Here is a 6868-nt window from a genome sequence, read left to right on the forward strand (position 1 = left end):
CTAAAAAAGGAGCATAGATGCTTATTTTTAATGACTTATTACAACTCAGAAATAAAAAGAAAAAAATAAATATAGCAGAAAAGAAAAAAAAACTATATAAAAAGATACTCAGAAATGAATTGAAGCAAGAAATAGTTGTGATTAACTGTACTAAAAAAAGGAGCATAGATGCTTATTTTTAATGACTTATTACAACTCAGAAATAAAAAGAAGAAAAAATAGTTGTGATTAACTTTACTAAAATATGAGCATAGATGCTTATTTTTAATGACTTATTATAATTCAAAAATAAATAGAAGAAAAAATAGTTATGATTAACTTTACCAAAAAATGAGCATAAATGCTTATTTTTAATGACTTATTACAACTCAGAAATAAAAAGAAAAAAATAAATATAGCAGAAAAGAAAAAAACTATATAAAAAGCTACTCAGAAATGAGCATAGATGCGCTTATAGAGGAAATTCAAATTAAATTCATAACAAATTTCAAGAGAAATTCGTATGAATTTAGCCTAAATTCCCTATATAAGGGAATCTATTTTCATTTTCAGAGGAGCTCAATAAGGCAGAGAGGGAGGGGCTTATAAACCGGTCTGATTCCCCTCCGGTTGGCGAGGTGGGACTAAACTTTGGCCGCAACGAGGACCAACCCTTTAGTCCCGGTTGGTGGAATGGACCGGGACTAATGGTCGTCCTTTGGTCCCGGTTCAGGCCACCAACCGGGACCAATGGTGGTGGGCCAGGAGCGAGGGCCATTAGTCCCGGTTCGTCCCATCAACCGGGACCAATAGGTCCAGATGAACCGGGACCAATGGCCCACGTGGCCCGGCCGGCCCCTGGGGCTCACGAACCAGGTCCAATGCCCCCATTGGTCCCGGTTCTGGATTGAACCGGGACTAATGGGCTGGACCGGCCTAGACCATTGGCCCCTTTTCTACTAGTGTGCGCTTCCACCTCGATGGACGGTCCGGCTCCGTCGTCGATATCCAGGCAAAGACCAAGGAGGTCAGTCCAGTGGCGTACCTAGGGGTGTGCCATGTGTGCCATGGCACACCCAGAATTTCAAAAAATATTTTTTACCATGTAATAATTAGCTAATTTTTAAGGCCCATCTAAACCAACGAAAATAGAATTCAAATTTTTTGAACCGTGCACACCCTCCATTTTATTTTTAGGTCCGCCACTGGGTCAGTCAGTAGTCACCAAGGGCGTGTCTGGTTTCTTGTATCGCATCTGGCTCGCACCCATCATGCAAATACTGGACGTTTGGTACCCTGCATGCCTAACTGGGCCAGGCCCGATGGATGCAGAAAACGCCTCGCAGCCAGGCTGAGCGGAAACGCAGGACCTCAGAACTATGGGTAACCGACCTCAGAACTATCACATTTTTTTGATATATCACATTTAGGGACACATCAAAAATTGGTACACACTCAAAGTTGTAACTCACTAAAGGGGGGAATCCAAAGTGGTTGTTGCAAGTTTTATACTACTATCTCCTTGCTAAAAACAGAGTAACACATTTCGGGACACCGTCATTCCCATTTGCCGCTTTTGTGGTCGTTGCAGAGTTTCCTAGAAGCATCTCCTTGCATGGGCATGGCAATAATATATCACAAAATCTTATCTGCTTATATGGTTGCTGACTGACTTTCCCTTTTAGATGACCTCGCTATCTATGCTCAGGCAAATCGCCGGCATCACCGCGGGCCCGCTCTCTGATGCCCTCAATACAGAGCTCTACACCCTTGCGCTCGGCACCATCTCCTTGCCCATCAACCTTCCAGGGACCAGGTATTACCAGGGCTTGCAGGCGAGGAAGAAGTTCGTGTCCATGCTAGAGAAGATGATCGCGGAGCGGAGGTCCTCTATTCAAGCTCACGGTGACATGTTGGAGGCTCTATTGAGAAGTGGCGATGATGGGACCAGGGAAAAGCTCAGTGATGAGCAGATCATTGACTTGATCATCACCATTATTTACGACGGGTATGAGACCATGTCGACGACCTGAATGATGGTTGTCAAGTACTTGTCCGACCATCCACAGGCTCTCCAAGAACTAAGGGTATGTACACATACTCTGAAAACAAATCAATATTGTTTTTGCGAGCAAAAAACAATTTTGATTTCAAAGAAAAGATCATGTGCTTCTAGAGTTTAGTGATTGTCTTTTCACTTCTGAATGTAGAGAGAGCATCTTGATATTAGGAAGGGAAAATCGCCGGAGGAGGCTATCAACTACGAGGATTTCAAGTCCATGGTCTTCACTCGAGCTGTATGTAGGAGATCAAACACACACAATAATGAAGCGAGAGCACGAACTTACTATTAGTATGATCATCATGTACCCATGGATACTTCTACCTTGCAGGTCATATTTGAGACGCTAAGATTAGCCACAGTCGTGAATGAGCTGCTGAGAAAAACTACTCAGAATGTAGAAATTAATGGTGAATTATGCTGGCAAATTGTCCTGCCATTTCTGCATTTTCTATGTAAATATTAAGTATGTTCTAATGCGACTAGGGTGTCATTTACCCAAGATTCACCAATTGTTTTAGGGTATGTCATTCCAAAAGGCTAGAGAATCTATGTTTACACAAGGGAAATAAACTACGATTCGTTCATGTACCCTGACCCGATGTCCTTCAACCCATGGAGATGGCTGGTAAGCAAAAGAGCAGACAATTATGATCTTTACTACCTACTCAAACCTACTCAAACATACCACCACAACATAGGAAGTTCTAATCTTGTGCTACCTACTAAAAATATACAGGAGAAGAACATGGAATCACACCCACACTTCATGTTGTTCGGGGGAGGCGGCCGGATGTGCCTCGGGAAGGAGGTGGGCACGACTGAGATTGCAACTTTCCTACACTATTTTGTGACTCGATACAGGTATGTTCCTTTTCTTACTCCACACTCAGTTCCTAAGAGAACAACTTCATCATTATTATTTACTAACAACAAATTTTTGTCACTCGATCTTGATGTTGCAGATGGGAGGAGGAAGGCAAGAACACCATATTGAAATTCCCCCGGGTGGAAGCTCCTAACGGGCTACATATCCGATTTCAAGATTACTGATCTTGCAACATACATTTTGCTTAGTTTAGATTGGTAGGACCCATACAGGGACGATGAGAGTGTGATTCTGCGCCGATGAACGGATTAGACCAGGCTTGTAAGAAATTGGGACTTCTCCAAGAGATCATTTTCATGTAATGAATACATGACTATCATTCAAATACAAGAACATGAATTGAAAAAGGAACCTTGCTCTAAATCACAGTAGGGGCGTGGGTGTGTTCCTGAATCATGTCTTCTTATCTTGCCGAATCCCGATCGAAACGAATGGCACCACGCGTCAAGGTGAGCGTGTACCTGTTGCTCTTATCGGCATCAGGATAATCATCCGATGGGATCGGATTGGAAGCAGCTGCGCCCGCCGGCACCACTGCTAGGGTCTCGTCTAAGCATCGCCGCTCTCTAGTCAGGAGAAACCGGTTCGTCTGGCAGTCCCCTGGAATCGATCGATCTGTATCATGGACCTGGCACCAGCGCTTTCGATCGGGGCATTGGCATTTGTACCTACTCATATGCGTATAATCATGAACTTTAATACATGTGACTATTTATATATATATTAGCACAGTTACCAATGATATTCCTTTATTATGAAATGTATTTCATAAATAATATTACCTATTGTGTGCTTCAAAAAAATCTTATGTGCATCTTATATAAGATTGTTACTCATGTAATCTATCAGAATCTTGGAAACACAATTAGAAAACATTCTCAGATACTTATTATGTTTCACAGTTCATATATCCTTCATATTAATTGAGTAAGTGAAAATAGCTGGGAAATAACGAACACACTTATTCAACCAAGCAAAGATACAACAAATAAGTTAGAATTAAACAAACAATACAATCTTCTAGATTTGGTATTTGAAGAACGCCACAATTTGAAGAGATCCTTTGTTCAACAACATAGCAAAGAATCTTACATATAAGGAAATAGAGAGTGATTTTTCTACACCCACCCTCGATGCACCCACGCAAGAAAACATACTGAAACATTTCAGAAAAATCTGAAACTTTGTGGAAATGATCATCAACAAATGTTAGAGAGGCTTGCAACCAAGGTTGCAAGCCTCTCTAACATTTGTTGATGATCATTTCCACAAAGTTCCAGATTTTTTCGAAATGTTTTCATATGTTTTCTTGTGTGGGTGGATGCACATGAACCACATGTACGGACATGTGTAAAATTCAAATTCAGATCATAGACTGCATATGCATGACATGGATTATGGTCTTATGTGACAATTTTACTTCCATGTATTATTACATACTACATGGATGTGTTCTGTATTGTTATTAAAGAAACAGGTCATGATGAGTGCTCTGTATTTTTCATCTGTATAAATTTCTCTTGGATGCTTGGTTATATTGGACACTATAAAGGGGTTCGGTCATTCCCATCATGAATTTCACACAGCCTGTAAAAAAATTGAATACTGGGTGATCCTTGGCGTTGTGCTATTACATACTGATAGTCATAGGCATGGATTTTTTCCACCAGTTCAAAGCAGAGATATCTTTCCAACACTAAATACAAATGCACACCTGATGAAGCATCGTTCCTCGGCAGTGGCCATGTGTATTCCTTCTTGGCCACAACGTAGTTCAAATAATAGTTTCGTGTGCGCCATCACACATATATGTGGACCTGCATTAAAAGGGGCAGCGAGAAACTAATTAGACATTGGAAAGACACGGATTAGTAGTGCATAAGGCGTTGTATTGTAAACTAAAAGCTAGTAAGGTAATAGTGCCTCCGTCCGAAAATACTTGTCATTAAAATGGATAAAAAGAGATATATCTCGAACTAAAATACATTTAGATACATCTCTTTTTATCCATTTTGATGACAAGTATTTTCGAATGGAGGGAGTATATATGTACGGGCTTGAACGGCCTCAGCAAAACCGGCCCCTCACTAGTGAAGGTCAATGCATCTCCGATTCTCCATACGCTTTTCATCGTCTAACTAAAATCTAAAAGAAGAGTACTAGATAACGTCATTTTTTAAAAAGAGGTTAAGAGCCCAGGCCTCTGCATCAATTGATGCATATGGTCATCTTTATTTATTATTTGGTATAGGTCTAACAAAAAATACATCTAGCCACCCGAAGCCACCACTCACACCTATGAAACTCGATAATGTGGAGTGCTCCCACTCGTCATATCTAAAGTCGGTGTTGTCGTCGATCCATTCACATAATGTATTGGAACCCACAACTGGTGCAGCAGACCTAAAGCGTACACCACATGAACATGTTTGCCGTCATCATCATCGAACCGCTGACCCATCTTCAGGAGAGAGATCTGCATCATCCTTGACAGTACGTCCATTTGTCGACGCCACGACGGCGCCCAATGGCGCCACCGCCCCGCGCTTGTCTGTCCAGACACGAAGATTGTGGTAGATCTGTCATGCGTACCACCTGCCAACCAGGCATGACACAGCGTAGCACCTGTCGGCCAGGCATGACTTGACATCTCACCGAAAGCTCCGTGCAAGACGAAGCCGCTTCACCTCCTGCCTCTGTCTTCCAGCTCTGCTTCACAAATGATGCTTCCAAGAGAGAAAACGACACCGCAATACTGACATCGTCCGATCTGGAAGACCAGATCCTAGGGTTTCCCATGAAGCAGCATGAGTGGGTCGAAAGTAGTTACACGCAGAACACCACCATCGCCTGCCATCCACTCGGGTTTCACCGGCAACTATGTCTTCCCGACTCGCAGCCGGAACTAGATGGCGGATCTCAAGATATGACCATCCATCCTCATGCCGACCATCTCCGACGGAGGAGATAGCCACCACCGCCAGCGGCACCAGCCAAATCAGATCTAACCGGAGGCGCTGCCGACCAATCAACCATATCACTAGTAGAAAAGGGGGCATTAGTCCCGGTTTGTAAGGGCCTTTAGTCCCGGTTCTTGAACCGGGACTAAAGGGTCGTTACTAATGCCTCCCCCCTTTAGTCCCGGTTCAAACTGGAACCGGGACTAAAGGTCGTGACCACGTGGAGCTCCACCTTTAGTCCCGGTTGGTAACACCAACCGGGACTAAAGGGAATTTTAGGATTTTTTTTGAATTTTTTTTTGAATTTTTTTATTTTCAAAATTTTGAATTATTTTAACCTCTAATCTCTGATCATCACCCCTCATCACTGCTCAATTTATCCTCTAATCTCTAATCACCCCTCATCATTCCTAATCATCTAACTTCCCGAACGGTCACCCATCGTCCCACTCCCCCAACCTGAGCACGCTTAACTTCCGGGTTCTATTCTCCCTCGTTTCCAAGTCTGCACTTGTTGTTTTGCTGACGATAGTAAGATGTCAATCCTATTAACCCTCAGGAATTTTGCGTGAGCATGAAGTGACACATTTCACTGTTTGAGTTTGAAACTATTGTTTTAAAAAACAATAATTATTTAGTAACACTAATATTTCTTGAATAATTAGTTTGACCATTGTCTGACCACTGTTTGACCAGATTTGACCAAAATTCAAAATAACTGAAATAATTATTTAGTAACACTAATATTCTAGAATAATTAGTTTGACCATTATTTGACCATTGTTTGACCACAGTTTGAAATTTTTTCGATTTTTTTCACTCTAGATCTTAAAAGCCCCGTAACTTTTTTTCTGTTAGGTTTTTGAGGATTCTAAAAATGTTTAACGGGGTTCCCCTTGTTAAATTTGGATGTAACTTTTCGAGTAGATGATTTTTCATATAAAACACTTTTTCATCCGAGTCGGTATGCAAAAGTTA

At 41.8% G+C, this 6868-nt stretch overlaps 1 pseudogene; it reads left to right on the forward strand.

Annotated features, from left to right (window-relative positions):
- The window catches only part of LOC119361708, an 11159-nt pseudogene extending 8065 nt beyond the window's left edge, over positions 1–3094 (forward strand).
- The last annotated feature ends 3774 nt before the right edge of the window (positions 3095–6868 follow it).

This window comes from Triticum dicoccoides, chromosome 2B (genome assembly GCF_002162155.2).
Source record: "Triticum dicoccoides isolate Atlit2015 ecotype Zavitan chromosome 2B, WEW_v2.0, whole genome shotgun sequence".
NCBI classification, from domain to species: Eukaryota; Viridiplantae; Streptophyta; class Magnoliopsida; order Poales; family Poaceae; genus Triticum; species Triticum dicoccoides.